The following is an 18,268-nucleotide window of genomic DNA, read 5'->3' as shown; positions in this document are numbered from 1 at the left end:
CTTGTTTTTTGAGGTAAGGTACAACACAAACACACTTTTGATGGAGGGTAGGTAGTTTATATTTAACTCAGCAAACATTAGGGATACATTTTTACATTACATGTACATGTTAGCATCACAGGTACATTTAAACATAACAGGTATGTAATATTTGACCTAACAGGTACATAACAGGTACAAAACATAACAGGTACATTTAACTTAGCGGCTTAAAACATTTCGTCTTGCCATGCCACATGTCCATTATCTGAAACAAAGTAAGCGGCAAACTTATCCCTCATCTGGGCAATTTCCACAGTGGTTCTCAGAGGGTGAAATTGGTAATCATGCAGTGTTACAGGTTCTTCAGGTTGTAAGCTTGGTTGCTCTTTTACCATTATGTAGTTGTGCAGAAGAACACATGCTTTCACAACCTCATCAATAGTGTCAATTTTTAGGTTAATGGATGTGCTCAAAATGTGCCATTTCGATACCAGCAATCCAAATGCACACTCCACGGCTCTTCGTGCCCTTGTCAGTCTGTAGTTGAAAATTTTTTTTGTGTGATTTAAGTTTCTACTAGAGTATGGTTTAATGAGGTTGGCACACATTTGGAATGCCTCATCACCAACAACAACAAAAGGCATTGGCGGTCCATCAGTTTTGGGCAGAGGTCGCGGTGGTAGAAAATTAAAATCATTCCCATACAGACGTTGGCCCATGTCTGAGTTTTTGAACGACTGCAAGTCATTGCCTCGTCCGAATGAGCCAATGTCCACGGCAACGAATTTACAATCAGCATCCGCAATAGACATTAGAACTATGGAAAAATATTTTTTATAATTGAAGTACTCTGTTCCACTTCCAGCTGGTTTCATAATCCTAATGTGTTTGCCATCTACAGCCCCCCCACAGTTAGGAAAATTGCAAATTTCCTGGAATTTGGAAGCAACTTTTGGGTTGGGGGAGGAATTCTTGTCGCAGAATGCCAACTAAAGCATGACAAGTGTCTACAATAATACCAGAAAGGGTGGATACTCCAATCCAGAATTGGAAATGTAACGAGGACAATGTCTCTCCAGTAGCCAGGAATCTGTGGAAAAGAAAATGAAAAACAAAAATCAGTACACTGCTTAGGGTTAGGGATAGGGTAGGGTTAGGGTTATTTGTGACAGGAGTTGTACCTCAGGGTGACCAAGAGATAATCCTCAGCAGGAATTCCTCACTGGAGCTGTGTATCCTGCCTGGCGATGGATCCTTGGACACATAACAGCAAGTCATGTAAGTTCTGTTGTGACATCCTCATGTAGTCAAAAAACTTCTCCGGGTTTTGCTGCAGCTCGGTATACAAAGAGTGGTAGGGACCACGGCTCTCCCGGAGTTCAAGGATGGGGTATTTCCAATAGTGACGATGATATCTTATCAGTCCTTCTCTTCTTCTGTGTTCTTGACAAGCAAAAGCAAAGGCAGCAGCCAACTTCAATTGTAAATTTAGATCTTCTAGGAAGCTGTCCAGCTCAAGATACATCTTGCAGCTAGATACAGTAGCCAAAGATGAGGATTTCCTCAGTGCAGTGTGTGTGTATATATATATATATATATATATATATATATATGTATAAATCCAATGAGACACGCCTACTGGGTGTCTGATCTCAAGGAAAAGCTACTGGAAAAAATTGGAAATTTCTAGCGCATGCGCATAAAAACCGCAAGTGCATGCAAAAACGCATACAGATGCATGTATACGCTGAGTTTTTTTGCCATCATGCATAGGATGATGCGGATAAAAACGCTTTGTAAACATGCATTTGTATGCATTTGCATGCGTTTTTGCATGCGTTTGAGAATGCGGATGATGCGCTGCGGATTCAAACGCAAATGTGAACCTAGCCTAAGAAGCTGAATTCTAAGCCAGGCTAGCTAACCAGCATTATTCATGTATAGCATGTCACTATATGAATTGTAGTACCTTGATAGACATGCACTTCAGTACGGTGGAATTGTTTTACATTTTAAATATATTTATTATTTTAAATACATTTTAAATAATATTAATAAAGTATTAGTTTCAATATATTGTTTATTCACTTAGGTCATTGTATTTATTATTGTATTTACATAGTCACATAGGTTAAAAGAAGACTCGGGTTCATCAACTACAACCTTTCGCCCTCCAATATATATTCTTTGTCACTAAACCATCTATATCTTACAAAGCCATTTCTGCTGAGGAAAGCATCCAGCTCTATTTTAAAAGCTGTTATAGTGTCTGCCTTTACTATCTCTTTGGGTAGGGCACTCCACAGTTTGACTGCTCTATCTGTAAAGAACACTTTCCTATTTAGCTGCCGGAATCGCCTTTCTTCCACACATAGTGAGAATTAAATAAATATTAAATGATATAATATTAATTCCTTCATTATAGTTTATTCAGGACTTTTTTAAAAGCTAACAGGCAGGTAGTTGCTAACTTCCTACCTGTTATATCTGGCACTGGCATGCAAAAAATAGTCTTGGATAAACCCTTTAAGTTCATTGTGCACTGGAGTTTACAAGCGGAGCATTACTCATCACGTGGATTTATACTAAGGAGACCAGTATATAATAAATATACCTTTCAGATGAGGTTCTTCTTCGTGGGTTCTGCTCCTATTAAACATTTGGAAGACCTCAGCACATGACCTCTCATGTTTCTTGACATCGTTTTCTACATGAAATCTTAATTTGTACAATTAAATTGCTGAGGCGCCACATCAGTCAGGTTAATTAAAGCACTTCTTTAACTGGCTAGAAGCTAAAAAAAAAATCTGCCTAATTAGTGTTACATTTTAGCATTGCCAATTGCATCCGTAATCATAGTTTTATTGGATCTGCATGACTAGCCTGCAGTTGTAACTTTCACAAATTGTAGTCTGTCCAGAGTTGTCCTTAGCATTTACATTAATTCATTTATTCCGCAATGCTATATACAGTAAAGTGCAGAAATGTATTGCACCGCATCTATTTAATATAACTTTTATACTACTAATATAATTTTATATTAATAATATAAAAGTTTTGCATAAAAAAGTATTAGATTCATATACTGTACATTATGATTGTTGCTATGGTCATGGCTGCTTTGGGTGTCGGGCATTGATTTCTTATGTACTTATGGGTCCAATGATAATCTGAAAAAATAAAGCCTGCCACCTACATCCACCATGAATGTCCCATGAGAAAGTCTAAAAGTCCCTATAACTGTAGTTTATTAGTTTATTTAATAAACCTGCCCAAATATTTGATGCATGAACTGTAATACTACTTGAGTTCAGCAGATGGCAATAAAAACCCAAACCATTACGCTGAACAATTTTTTGTCATTTTTTAATTTTTTTTTATTATCCTTCTATGATGAATTTCAATAAAGTATTAATCCTGTGATGCTTCACATATTTTGATTATGAAAGAGAACAAAAGTATGCAAGTCATTGCATGTCTTCGTTTGAACTCAAATTTTAGTTTTTCTTTATGTTTTTATGTAGTTATATTGAAATCTTATATGTACCATATATACTCGAATATAAGTCGAGATTTTCAGCCCAAAAAATTGGCCTGAAAGTCCCCCTCTCGTCTTATATTCGAGTCATATACAAAGGGGGTGGGAGGGGGCGGGGGTGTCAGGTCATACTTAGCCGTCCTGACGCTGTGTCTTGAGCCCCCAGCTTCTCCCCGTGCTCTCTCTTCCTGCCTTCAGCGGTCACGCGGTGCCGCTCATTAAAACTCATGAATATGCGCATATTCATGAGTTTTAATGAGCGGTACCACATGACCGCTGAAGGCAGGAAGAGAGAGCGCGGAGAAGCTGGGGGCTCAAGACACAGCATCAGGACGGGTAAGTATAGCGATACTCACCTGTCCTGCGTCCATGGCTGCTTGCTGCTGTCTGTCATCGGTCAGTGACTTCAGACAGCAGAGGGCACGGTGACGTGGTTAGTGCGCGCCGCGCCCCCTGCAGTCTGAACATCACTGACTGATGACGTGGCAGATAGCGGTGAGCAGTCATGGACGCAGGACAGGTGAGAATCTGACACCCAGCGATGGAGAGGTGAGTATGTCATTTTTTTATTTTTACATGCAGCAGCAGCATGGGGGCAGCATATGGGGGAACAATCTATGGAGCTTCTTATGGGGGCAGCATATGGGGGAACAATCTATGGAGCTTCTTATGGGGGCAGCATATGAGGGAACAATCTATGGAGCTTCTTATGGGGGCAGCATATGGGGGAATAATCTATGGAGCTTCTTCTGGGGACACCATATGGGGGAATAATCTATGGAGCATTTCCCACCCTAGACTTATACTCGAGTCAATAAGTTCTCCCAGTTTTTTGTGGCAAAATTAGGGGGGTCGACTTATACTCAGATCGACTTATACTCGAGTATATACGGTATGTCATATGTAAATCTTTTACATGATATTAATTATTTAAGAATTTCTATGTAACTTCGAAATCATGGCCAATCTGGCTGATGGAGAAGATTAAAACTGAGTATTTTGAGTTCCACTGACGTAGTAAAGCATTATAAATTAATTTGTGTACTTGCTAATATGTAACATATGAAGGCAAAACCTAAATGGTAAAGAAACAAGACAGAAGAAGAATTGACGAGTTTGAAATGTGGTGATGGAGAAGGATGTTATCAATACCATAGATGGCAAGAAGAAAAAACAAATCCATTTTGGTACAAATCAAAGTAGATATGTCGCTCAAAGGAAGGATCACCAAACTATGACTTGACTACTTTGGACACATCATACTAAGAGGTCAATAACTGGAGAAGCTCATTTTAATCAGAATAATAGAAGGAACAAGGCAAAAAGGATGAACAGCAACTCGATGGCTTGATAGTATCAAGATAACGGTGGAGAAGACTCTGGTGGACCCATCTAGGCTTGCACAAGATTGATCTTCCTACAGATCGTTCATCCATCAAGTTGTCATTGCTCAAGATCGAGCCGAAGGCCGATTTAAAAAAAAAAAAAAAAAGACCACATATATCTTTTTTACGGGAATCCAATAACTGAAAAACTTTGTTTTGGTGTTTCTAGGAACAATAAAGTCTCTGAGGGTCTATTAAACCCACTGATTAACCCACCGATGAGCTGATATTCTCATGTGTATTGGACGCCCCTGATCGTTCCCCTATAGATTATGTTGGGGATATAAGGGTCGAGTGGTTGTAATTCAAGGGCCCAATTCTTTTGTTTAGTATGGAAATAAGCCACCATCGGCTGATTCTGGCAGTAGGTCTCTCATAGAGAAGGGAGGATTGATTGGCCCAGCCAAGCATACCTATGTATAGAGGAGTCTGGAGAGATAGCTGTTAGCCAAACAATAGTTTGGCTGACAGCTGTCTAATGTGTGCGTCCAGCATCAATCTTCAGATGTCCATAGGTCTGCATTATTGACATTCAGAGCACAACGCAAATGACTGAACATTAATCAAATGACAATTGCAATTGCCAATTAAAATAATAAAACTCTCATTACAAATCTTCGGTCAAATAGAATTAGTTGATACAAAAATAAATACACCACACATCAAAAGCTACTACATCTAGTATTTTGCATGATCTCCATGATTTTTAAGGACAGCACCAAGTCTAGGCATGAAATGAACAAGTTGACAAAGTATTGCAACATTTATCTTCTTCCAGTCTTCAAGAATGACCTCTTCTACAGTCTGGATACTGGTTGGAGAGGGATGCTCAACTTGTCTCTTCAGAACTCCCCTTAAGTGTCCCAAGATAGCGGTGTGCTTAAAGGGAACCTGTCAGCTGTTTTGGACGCTATAAGATGCGGCCACCGCCTTTCAGGGCTTATCTACAGCATTCTATAATGCTGTAGATAAGCTCCCGATCCTACCTGCAAGATAAGAAAAATAAGTTTTATTATACTCACTCGGGGGCGGTCCGGTGCTGTCCGGTCCGATGGGTGTCGCAGGTGCGGGTCCGGCGCCTCCCATCTTCCTTCGACGCCGCCGTCTTGCTTGCTTCATCACTCTCTGGTATCGTGCTCCTGTGCACGCTTACTTCTTTGCCCTGTTGAGGGCAAAGCAAAGTACTGCAGTGTGCAGGTGCTGGGTCTCTCTCATCTTTCCCTTTTTTTCTGTTTTTTTTTGTATTTCTCTAATACACACAAAGGAAATAAATATGTGTATAACAAAAAACATGTGTAATTGCAATAAGAGAAATTCTTCATTTTCTGGAACAATTTCAAGTGTGCCAACACTTTCGGCCAATGACAGTATATATTTCTGTTTCAAGGTAATCATTTATTTCTCATTTTAGTGTTTTCTTAAGAGGTTAAAATGCATGACTATTTTTACAACTTAATGCAGGACACAACATCTAGCTCTCTCTGCAGACATCTCTTGGTCTCTCCCTAGGTGCCCTCCTGTCACTCTCACTGCAATATTACGGCCTAATTACCATATTTGTAATCATAATTTACATATCAATACACACAGTCACACATGCACTTCCTACAGGGCTGCCCATAGGTAGAACAAGATAATAAATTATTCATATTAAATACATGAATATATACATATACGCATATGTTTTATGAAGTTTGCAATGTAGAGTTTAGAAACTCTTACTCAAACAATAAAATCTTTCTAAAGCAAATCTTTGGAGAGTTTAATATGTGTAAATAGGGTAAAGATCTTTATTAATTCTCAAAGTTCTCTGTCAGGAACACCGCACTGAACTTGCTCACTGAGCCAGTGCGCGTGTCCTGAGTAAAGCGAACTGTGTTCAAAGATACCTGTGGAGCGGGCAGCAGACGAGTAGATGTGTACTTCAGAGCAGCAGGACCTGAAGCACGTGACTGCTAGGGGCGTGGCCTAAACTCCAGGGAGCTAGGAGCTGCAAGAGAACTCCTAGCAGGGTAACTGCGACACAAAGTTACTAAAGGGCATAAACAGGGAGGATAGTCATGACATAGCCAATGAGTCATACACAGAGATAGCTGCAAGGTACAAGAGGGGCGAGTAGAGAGTAGTCAGGTCACAGGCAATGAGTCATACACAGAGAGGGTAGCGCAGTACAGAATCAATAGGCAAACTTACAACGGGGAACAGAACCGGGTCAGAACCATATAAACAAGCTATAACAACGAACAGGCACAGGCACACAGAGGTCATCACACTTGGCCAAAGGCAAAAGTATAACTGGCAGGGATTGGAGCTTCCCAGGGGTATAAGAAGCTCTCCCAGAACCAAAGAGGGGCCACAATCATTAACCCCATTTGTGCAGGTCAAAACCTGCACTGAGCTCCAGACATTAACCCCTGACGTGCAGCTCAAAAACCTGCACTGGGATCATGACATTGTCTACAGTGTATAAGCGATGAGGAAATCAAACCGTTCCCCTGTGCCAAGCAGACCGCATACCGTCTGCAGCGTGTTTACATACATGAACTGTGCACATCATACTTCATTGACGCTGCTCATTATTTCAATCTCTTATGCAGCCCTGACACCACTGATTCTCCGAGATTACTCTATTATTAATCTCCTGCTTTGCAAATGCATTTGTTTACTTCGTTCGCAATACAAATTTTAATTAAGTGGTTTGCTGTTAACGAGCTGAGTATGGAGATAGAATCATTTTCATCTGTTTTTAGTTAATTGAAATATCTGTTCCCTAATGGGCCAGCACACAATTCTTAAAGTGGAAACTGATTTGACTGAGTAGCTATATGTAACACATTAGTGAGAATGAATATGATAAAATAGCTTAAAATAAGATCAGAAGAAAAAATACTTAAACGGAATGTGTAATCAGAATATGACCTTTGTTTAAATCAGTTTTTAAGGTTAAATAAATACATTTTAAAAAAATATTGATAATAACTTATTTTTATATCACGATCAGTATTAAAGAAAACTAAAACTCCTGTAGTTTTCACACTGGCCTATGGAACTTTTCTAGACACCTATTTACTGTTCTTTTAGGAAATGAACATGCACATTAGCAATAGACTGATTCAACCCCTGCCTTGCATACAGGGTGGGCCATTTATATGGATACATCTAAATAAAATGGGAAAGGTTGGTGATATCAACTTCCTGTTTGTGACACATTAGTATATGGGAGGGGGAAACTTTTCAAGATGGATGGTGACCATGGTGGCCATTTTGAAGTCAGCCATTTTGCATCCAACTTTATTTTATCAATGGGAAGAGGGTCATGTGACACATCAAACTTATTGAGAATTTCACAAAAAAAACAATTGTGTGCTTGGTTTTAAGGTAACTTTATTCTTTCATGAGTTATTTACAAGTTTATGACTACTTATAAAATGTGTTCAAAGTGCTTCCCATTGTGTTGGATTGTCAATGCAACCCTCTTCTACCATTCTTGACAAAATGATAACAACACCGCAGAAGAAATGCTAGTCTAAGGGGGTCAGATTCTTTGTAGGAATGCTCAGACCTGACACCCATAATGTGGTGGTGCACCATCTTGCTGGAAAAACTCAGGGAACGTGCCATTTTCAGTGCATACAATGGGCAACACATCATCATGTAGTAATTTCAGATATCCAGTGGCATTGAGGTTTCCATTGATAAAGAATGGCCCCACTATCTTTGTACCCCATATACCACACAATACCATCAATAATGGGCGTCAGGTCAGAGCATTACTACATGAACAGTTTCCTGGAAAGTGGATTGGTCATCGTGGGCCAGGTGAATGGCCACCAAGGTCTCCCAATCTGACCCCCATAGACTTTTATATTTGGGGTCATCTGAAGGCAATTGTCTATGCTGTGAAGATACGAGATGTGCAGCATCTGAAACATCGGATACTGGAAGCCTGTGCTAGCATTTCTTCCGCCGTGTTGGTATCAGTGTGTCAAGAGCGGGAGAAGAGGGTTGCATTGACAATCCAACACAATGGGCAGAACTTTGAACACATTTTATAAGTGGTCATAAACTTGTAAATAACTCATGAAATAATAAAGTTACATTTTCTTGTGAAATCCTCAATAAGTTTGATGTGTCACATGACCCTCTACCCATTGGAAAAAAAAAAGTTGGATCCAAAATGGCGGACTTCAAAATTGCTGCCATGGTCACCACTAGAGTTGAGCGACTTTTGTTTTTTTAGGGTCGCGTTTCGTTTCGTGAAACCCGACTTTTCCAAAAGTCGGGTCGAGCAAGATCGTCCGATTATAGGGAAAAGTCGGGGTCGTCCCGAAACACGAAACCCAATGTAAGTCAATGGGGAATAAAAGTCGGCAGTGAGAGGAGGACAGGAAACACACCTACAGTGCCCATTTGAATGCCAAAAGCATCAATTCTTCTTACTTAAGCTTGTCAACCTTAATTAACTTCATAATACAAGTTACGCACTGAAAAATGGGGGTTATTTGGCTAAAGTTGTGGGGGAGGAGGGCTGGCTGCAGGTTTTCATGTGCCCTGGGCGAAAGAGCGCCCCTTTAACACATACCACAACTCATCATGCTCCGATACGGCAGAGAAATAGCGGTATAGTACAATGAAAAATACCTCACTTTTTACATCTCATGACGAGGCCCATCTATTTCTCCATACAGAATCATTGGTCCCATATAATGTTTGAAACAGTATATGATGAGCTCCACATAATGCTACAGTATATGTTGGTCCCCATGGATGAAGCTCCACTGTCTTATGGGCCCAAATAATGCTCCAAACATAATGGGCCCCATTTCTACTGCTCTAGTGTATAATGGGCCCTGTAAATGCTGCTCCAGTGTCTGATGTCCACCTTTGGAATGTTCCAGTGTATGGTGGGCCCCATCTATCATTCTCCAGAGTATAGTGCTCCCCAAAAATTGCTGTCCCAACATTGAAAACAATCAAATAAGTCTCCTCGCTAGGGAATCCCTGTACTAGTCTAGACTCCTCGTCGTCCCCATCTTCCATCTCACTGCGCAGTATTTCAACTTTGCAAGTGCTGTGATCCTGGACAAGCAGGGGGGGCCCACTCGTTGGCGACGGCACTGGCACAGGGCCCCTGATAGTACGGTGGTGTGTCTGATGGCGGGTGGGCCGAACCTGCACTTTCATCTGCAGCTTCCTCTTTGTCACCGTGTAAGATGGAACTGTATATGGGAAGGGTAACCTGAGTTTCATCAGGGTCATATTCAGGCCGGGTAGCGTGCGAGAGTAATGTAGTGGTCTGGGTCAATGTACCAGCAGATTCATCGAGCAGTGGCTGGGCATCAGTGCACTTGTGTCGCCCCCAGGAGTACGGTCGCCACAGTGGCATTACCTTCTTCCTAGGGAGTGTGATGTCATGCTTGGGAGCAACGAAGGATCTCTCTAGCAGGTTAACTGATTGGGCGGCGTTATTCCCACGAGTCATGACCCTCCAAACAGCGTACATGAAGGCAAAGTGTTTGTTTTACGTGGGCAGTATGGTTGCAAAGTTGAACCTTAAAGGAATGTCCAGAAGGGCACCACCAGGAGTGGAGCCTCCGGTTAAATTCGACTCCACCTGGGAAACCTCAACCATGCCAGCTACAGAACAGATGCACACATTGCAAGCTTAATTCCGTTAACGAACGAGACTCCGTCATGCCCCGCGGTCCGAGTCCGGCTTACTAGAGGGACACGTGAGGCTCTGGCACATGAGATTGGCCAATAACTGGTGTGTCATGCCCTTACATGTCCGTGGCTGCATGTGCGCTACACTGAAAAGGCCAGCGTTTGTCGCTTACAGGTGCAGATAACCCGCTGAACAACGTTAGTGATGGGGATCACTGATTACAATTATTACCCGCGAACAATGATTTCCCAGTAAGTGCAGGTCAACCGCAGTTCCGGAATTAGGCCTAACCGTCATTCCTGAAAAAATGAAAAACTTACGTGTGCAAACCACAGGTGCTGTAGCTTGCTTAACAGCTCGCCAGCCGTTCTCACGCCCAGTATGGATTACACATGATTGCACAAAGGTGAGAAAGGGTACCGTATCCCCGGATAACATGTATGGATAGCGTACACATTCAAAATATATGTCTCAGGAGGCAGGCTCAGACGGTGTTAGGCCCAGTATGGATTGCACGTGATTGCACAAAGGTTAGAAAGGGTACCGTATCCCCGGATAACATGTATGGATAGCGTACACATTCAAAATATATGTCTATACATCAGGAGGCAGGCTCAGACGGTGTTAGGCCCAGTATGGATTGCACGTGATTGCACAAAGGTTAGAAAGGGTACCGTATCCCCGGATAACATGTATGGATAATGTACACATTCAAAATATATGTCTCAGGAGGCAGGCTCAGACGGTGTTAGGCCCAGTATGGATTGCACGTGATTGCACAAAGGTTAGAAAGGGTACCGTATCCCCAGATAACATGTATGGATAGCGTACACATTAAAAATATATGTCTCAGGAGGCAGGCTCAGACGGTGTTAGGCCCAGTATGGATTGCACATGATTGCACAAAGGTTAGAAAGGGTACCGTTTCCCCGGATAACATGTATGGATAGCATACACATTCAAAATATATGTCTCAGGAGGCAGGCTCAGACGGTGTTAGGCCCAGTATGGATTGCACATGATTGCACAAAGGTTAGAAAGGGTACCGTATCCCCGGATAACATGTATGGATAGCGTACACATTCAAAATATATGTCTCAGGAGGCAGGCTCAGACGGTGTTAGGCCCAGTATGGATTGCACGTGATTGCACAAAGGTTAGAAAGGGTACCGTATCCCCAGATAACATGTATGGATAGCGTACACATTCAAAATATATGTCTATACATCAGGAGGCAGGCTCAGACGGTGTTAGGCCCAGTATGGATTGCACGTGATTGCACAAAGGTTAGAAAGGGTACCGTTTCCCCGGATAACATGTATGGATAGAGTACACATTCAAAATATATGTCTCAGGAGGCAGGCTCAGACGGTGTTAGGCCCAGTATGGATTGCACGTGATTGCACAAAGGTTAGAAAGGGTACCGTATCCCCGGATAACATGTATGGATAGCATACACATTCAAAATATTTGTCTATACATCAGGAGGCAGGCTCAGACGGTGTCAGGCACAGTATGGATTTGACGGCCCAGATTACACAGCGGAGGAGCAGGGAGAGGTAAAGATTGCAAATGCTGGGGCCCTGCCCAAGCAAGGGGGGCCCACTCGTGGGCATCGGTACTGGCACTGGGTTCCTCATAGTACGGCGGTGTGTCTGACGGCGGGTGTGCACCACCACCGTCAGAGACACTTGATTGCACTATGAGGGACCCTGTGCCAGTGCCCGCGCCCAAGAGTCGGCCTACCCACCTGTCCAGGGCAATGGCACTCGCACGGTGTCGTGCGCTAGGTGGTGACCCCGGCCATGGGGGGGGGGGCAGCACAGTTAGGGAGTTTTAGAAAGTGGCATATGTTGATGTTGGACATTCAGCTGATGCAAAAGGCGAAATAGGTGAAGTCCCAGGAAGAGGTGGACCAAAGCAAGCCATTTTTCTGTCACCCTATGTGTCATCAGGGGAAGGTGGGACAAAATCCTTGGAAACCCATGCATGGTTCATTTTAATGAAGGTTAGATCATCCACATTTTGGGTTGACAGACGGGTCCTTTTTTCTGTCAGGATTGATCCAGCTGCACTGAAGACTCTTTCCGATAGCACACTTGCAGCTGGGCAAGCGTGCTCCTGTAAGGCATATTGGGCCAATTCAGGCCAGGTGTCCAGTTTAGCGGCCCAATAGTCAAAGGGGAATGACCTGTGTGGGAGAACATCGATATGGGAGGAAAAGTAGTTTGTAACCATAGTTGACAACTGCTGTCTCCTGTCACTTTCCATCGATGCAGTATTACCAGTTGTGTGAGCGGTATTTGAAAAATCAGTCCACAACATTGTCATGAAACCCCTGTCTCCAACGCCACTTCTGCTGTGTGCACCACGAACACCTCTGCCAAGCTGCCCCCGGCCCGTACGGCTCGTATGAGAACCATCACCGCTGCTGTGTGCTGGGAATGCCTCAAGCAACCGATTTACCAGAGTTGCTTGTTTATTAGCCAATATTAGGTCAAGGTTCTCCTGTGGCATGATGTTTTGTAATTTGCCTTTATAGCGTGGATCCAGGATGCTGGCCAACCAGTAGTCGTCATCGTTCATCATTTTGGCAATGCGGGGGTCCCTTTTTAGGATCTGCAAGGCATAATCTGACATGTGGGCCAATGTTCCCGGTGTCAATGATGCACTGCGAGTGCTGGGTGGAGGAGCACTTTCTGGCAAATCCACATCCCTCCAGTCACGCACAAACCCTGTACCAGACCTTGCCACGCCAACATTTTCACTTGCCCCACGAGATGCATCCTCCTCCCCTAAGTAATCATCCCCATCATCATCCTCCTCCTCCTCTTCTTCCTCCACCTCGTCCAGGAGAGGTCCCTGAGCAGACAATGGCTGATTGTCATCAAGGATTCCCTCCTCCTCTTCCTCCTCATCAACATTGGCTGCAGACGCCTGCTCCTTAAGGTGCGTCAAAGTTTGCATGAGCAGACGCATAAGTGGGATGCTCATGCTTAGGATGGCGTCGTCTGCGCTTACCAGCCGTGTGCATTCCTCAAAACACTGAAGGACTTTACAGAGGTCTTTCAGCTTCGACCACTGCACACCTGTCAACTCCATGTCTGCTCTCAAAGTGCCTGGCCGTGTATCCTCCCACAAATGCATTATGGCCTGCCTCTGCTCGCACAGCCGCTCCACCATGTACAGGGTGGAGTTCCACCTTGTTGCAATGTCGATAATGAGGCGGTGGTTGGGAAGGTGGAGCAATCGCTGCAGCTTCTGCATACGAACGGAGTGTACAGGCGACCGGCGGATGTGCGCGCACAGTCTTCGCACCTTCTGGAGCAGGGCTGTTAACTCCGGATAATTTTTGAGGAAGCACTGCACCACCAGGTTCAAGGTGTGAGCCAAGCAAGGTATGTGGCTGAGTTTTGAAAGGGCTATGGCTGCCACAAAATTACGGCCGTTATCACTAACTACCTTGCCTGCCTCAAGATGTACACTGCCCAGCCATGACTCAGTTTGTCGCTTCAAGTACTCGGCCAGCACCTCGGCGGTATGTCTGTCGCCCAAACACATCATCTGCAAAACAGCCTGCTGACGCTTTCCACTAGCTGCTCGATAGGGGGACACATCGTGTGCAACAGTGTCAGCTGCAGATGGAGTGCTCGTACGACTGCGCTCTGTGGACGAGCTTTCGCTTCTGGAGGAGGAGGAGGAGGAGGGTCGAACGCCTACAGCCAACTGTTTCCTATACCGTGGGCTAGGCAGCACTGTCCCACCACCACTGTCCCCTGTGGACCCTGCATCCACCACATTAACCCAGTGCGCAGTGATGGACACGTAACGGCCCTGGCCATGCCGACTGGACCATGCATCAGTTGTGAGGTGCACCTTTCCGCTCACTGACTGCTTGAGTGCATGGACAATGCGGTCTTTCACATGATGGTGGAGGGCTGGGATGGCTTTGCGAGAGAAGAAGTGGCGACTGGGTAGGTCATAGCGTGGTACTGCATAGGCCATGAGTTCGCGGAAAGCTGTGCTTTCCACCAACGGAAAGGGCATCATCTCAAACGAGATTAGTTTGGCAATGTGGGCGTTCAAACCCAGTGTACGCGGATGAGAGACTGAGTACTTTCTTGACCTACTCATAGTGTCTGGGAGGGTGATCTGGACTTGAGAGCTGCATATGGTGGAAGTAGCGGTGGACAGGGCGGACTGAGAGAGGGTTGATGATGGTGATGGAGTTGGTGTTCTTTCTGATGGCCTAGAATCAGTCTTTCGTTGATGTAACAGTGGGATTCCCTGACTGCTGTGGCCTTGCAACGACACCTCAACATTTGCTGCTGTGCTATCCGATGGGCTTACAGTGGGGGAAACAATGTAGCGTTGCTGACTACCTTCGTTGTGATCAGTTGCACATGTGGCACTTGAGGTTTGGTGTTGTGTCCACGCTTGCAAGTGCATGCTGGTTAAATGTCTAAGCATGCAACTGGTATTCAAATTTTTCAGATTTTTCCCTCGGCTAAAGGTCTTTGCGCACTTCTTACAGATAACCTTGGCCTGATCATGAGGATTTTGTTCAAAAAAGTGCCACACTGCACTCTTCCTACTTTGGCAGACATTTTGCGGCCTAGCACGATGTGATCTTTTGACCCTCTGGACAAGCTGTCCAGCAACTCTTTTGATGTTTGGAACCTGTCTTTGGAGTGCTACGGGCCTGCCAGATAACAGCTGTTGCGATGTCGATGTCTGCTGTGGATGCTCCTCATCTGAGCTATTGGAAGCAGCACCCTCTTCCCCCAATGGATGCCAATCTGGGTCAACAACTGGGTCATCCATCACCTCCTCTTCTATGTCATGTGCACCTTCCTCTGTGTCACCGTGTATGGTGGTATAGTGTGCGGGAAGGGGCACCTGAGTCTCATCAGGGTCAGAATCTGGCTCTGTACACTGCGAGGACAATGTAGTGCTCTGAGTGAATGTACCAGCAGAATCATCCATCAGCGGCTGTGCATCAGTGCACTCCATGTCAGATTCATCTTGGCCTGGGTAATTCACCATTTCACTTGATAATCCAGGCATGGTATGTGAAAACAGCTCCATGGAGTAATCAGTAGTATGGCCTGCGTCATCCTTCAATCTTGGTTGGGGTGAAGGACACAAGGAAAGGTGTGGTTCATGAACATGAGCCTCCAATGACGACTCAGTGCTTTTACTTTTTACAACTGAAGAAGAGGAGGCGATAGAGCTGGAGGCTGAGTCAGCAATGTAAGACAAAACTTTTTCCTGATGCTCTGGCTTTAAAAGCGGTTTGCCAACTCCTAGAAAACTAAGCGTTCAAGGCCTTATGTAGCCAGACGATGACGCAGGCTCAACACCTCCTGCATTCGGTCCTATTTTGCTCTTGCCACTACCATCAGATCCACCACCAACACCATCATTACCAGTTGCCAACCCCCGCCCAATTCCACGGCCTCTTCCACCAGCCTTCCTCATTTTTGGTAGAAATGTAGACAAAAGCCAACAAACTATATAGTAATGTAAAACAAAGTACAAGTTGTCTATAGGACAGGGGAGATTTTGAATTTCTGCAGACACTTGTGGACACTGGACACTTTTGGATTGTGTGAGGCCCACTGATATCTGAGCGCTATGTGACAGGCTCGATGGCACAGCTGTGACCAAAGTGACTAGAGGATAAGGGAGATTTTGAATCTCTGCACACACTTTTGGACACTGGACACTTTTGGATTGTGTGAGGCCCACTGATATCTGAGCGCTATGTCACAGGCTCGATGGCACATCTGTGACCAAAGTGACTAGAGGATAAGGGAGAATTTGAATCTCTGCACACACTTTTGGACACTGGACACTTTTGGATTGTGTGAGGCCCACTAATATCTGAGCGCTATGTCACAGGCTCGATGGCACAGCTGTGACCAAAGTGACTAGAGGATAAGGGAGATTTTGAATCTCTGCACACACTTTTGGACACTGGACACTTTTGGATTGTGTGAGGCCCAATGAATATCTGATTGCTATGTGACAGGCTCGATGGCACAGCTGTGATCAAAGTGACTAGAGGATAAGGGAGATTTTGAATCTCTGCACACACTTTTGGACACTGGACACTTTGGGATTGTGTGAGGCCCACTGATATCTGAGCGCTATGTCACAGGCTCGATGGCACAGCTGTGACCAAAGTGACTAGAGGATAAAGGAGATTTTGAATCTCTGCACACACTTTTAGACACTGGACACTTTTGGATTGCGTGAGGCCCAATGAATATCTGAGCGCTATGTGACAGGCTCGATGGCACAGCTGTGACCAAAGTGACTAGAGGATAAGGGAGATTTTGAATCTCTGCACACACTTTTGGACACTGGACACTTTTGGATTGTGTGAGGCCCAATGAATATCTGAGCGCTATGTGACAGGCTCGATGGCACAGCTGTGACCAAAGTGACTAGAGGATAAGGGAGATTTTGAATCTCTGCACACACTTTTGGACACTGGACACTTTGGGATTGTGTGAGGCCCACTGATATCTGAGCGCTATGTGACAGGCTCGATGGCACAGCTGTGACCAAAGTGACTAGAGGATAAGGGAGATTTTCAATCTCTGCACACACTTTTGGACACTGGACACTTTTGGATTGTGTGAGGCCCAATGAATATCTGAGCGCTATGTGACAGGCTCGATGGCACAGCTGTGACCAAAGTGACTAGAGGATAAGGGAGATTTTGAATCTCTGCACACACTTTTGGACACTGGACACTTTGGGATTGTGTGAGGCCCACTGATATCTGAGCGCTATGTGACAGGCTCGATGGCACAGCTGTGACCAAAGTGACTAGAGGATAAGGGAGATATTGAATCTCTGCACACACTTTTGGACACTGGACACTTTTGGATTGTGTGAGGCCCAATGAATATCTGAGCGCTATGTGACAGGCTCGATGGCACAGCTGTGACCAAAGTGACTAGAGGATAAGGGAGATTTTGAATCTCTGCACACACTTTTGGACACTGGACACTTTTGGATTGTGTGAGGCCCATTGATATCTGAGCGCTATGTCACAGGCTCGATGGCACAGCTGTGACCAAAGTGACTAGAGGATAAGGGAGATTTTGAATCTCTGCACACACTTTTGGACACTGGACACTTTTGGATTGTGTGAGGCCCAATGAATATCTGAGCGATATGTGACAGGCTCGATGGCACAGCTGTGACCAAAGTGACTAGAGGATAAGGGAGATTTTGAATCTCTGCACACACTTTTGGACACTGGACACTTTTGGATTGTGTGAGGCCCAATGAATATCTGAGCGCTATGTGACAGGCTCGATGGCACAGCTGTGACCAAAGTGACTAGAGGATAAGGGAGATTTTGAATCTCTGCACACACTTTTGGACACTGGACACTTTTGGATTGTGTGAGGCCCAATGAGTATCTGAGCGCTATGTGACAGGCTCGATGGCACAGCTGTGACCAAAGTAACTAGAGGATAAGTGAGATTTTGAATCTCTGCACACACTTTTGGACACTGGACACTTTTGGATTGTGTGAGGCCCACTGATATCTCAGCGCTATGTCACAGGCTCGATGGCACAGCTGTGACAAAAGTGACTAGAGGATATGGGAGATTGGATTGCTTTTAAAAAAGCAGTTTGCGGAGCAGTGGGTAAACAGCAATGCCAGCCTGTCAG

The sequence above is a fragment of the Dendrobates tinctorius genome, unplaced genomic scaffold (genome assembly GCF_039654945.1).
Source record: "Dendrobates tinctorius isolate UK_male_01 unplaced genomic scaffold, ASM3965494v1 ptg000069l, whole genome shotgun sequence".
Lineage (NCBI taxonomy): Eukaryota > Metazoa > Chordata > Amphibia > Anura > Dendrobatidae > Dendrobates > Dendrobates tinctorius.
The sequence above is the reverse complement of the archived record's forward strand: the minus strand, read 5'-3'. Positions refer to the sequence as shown.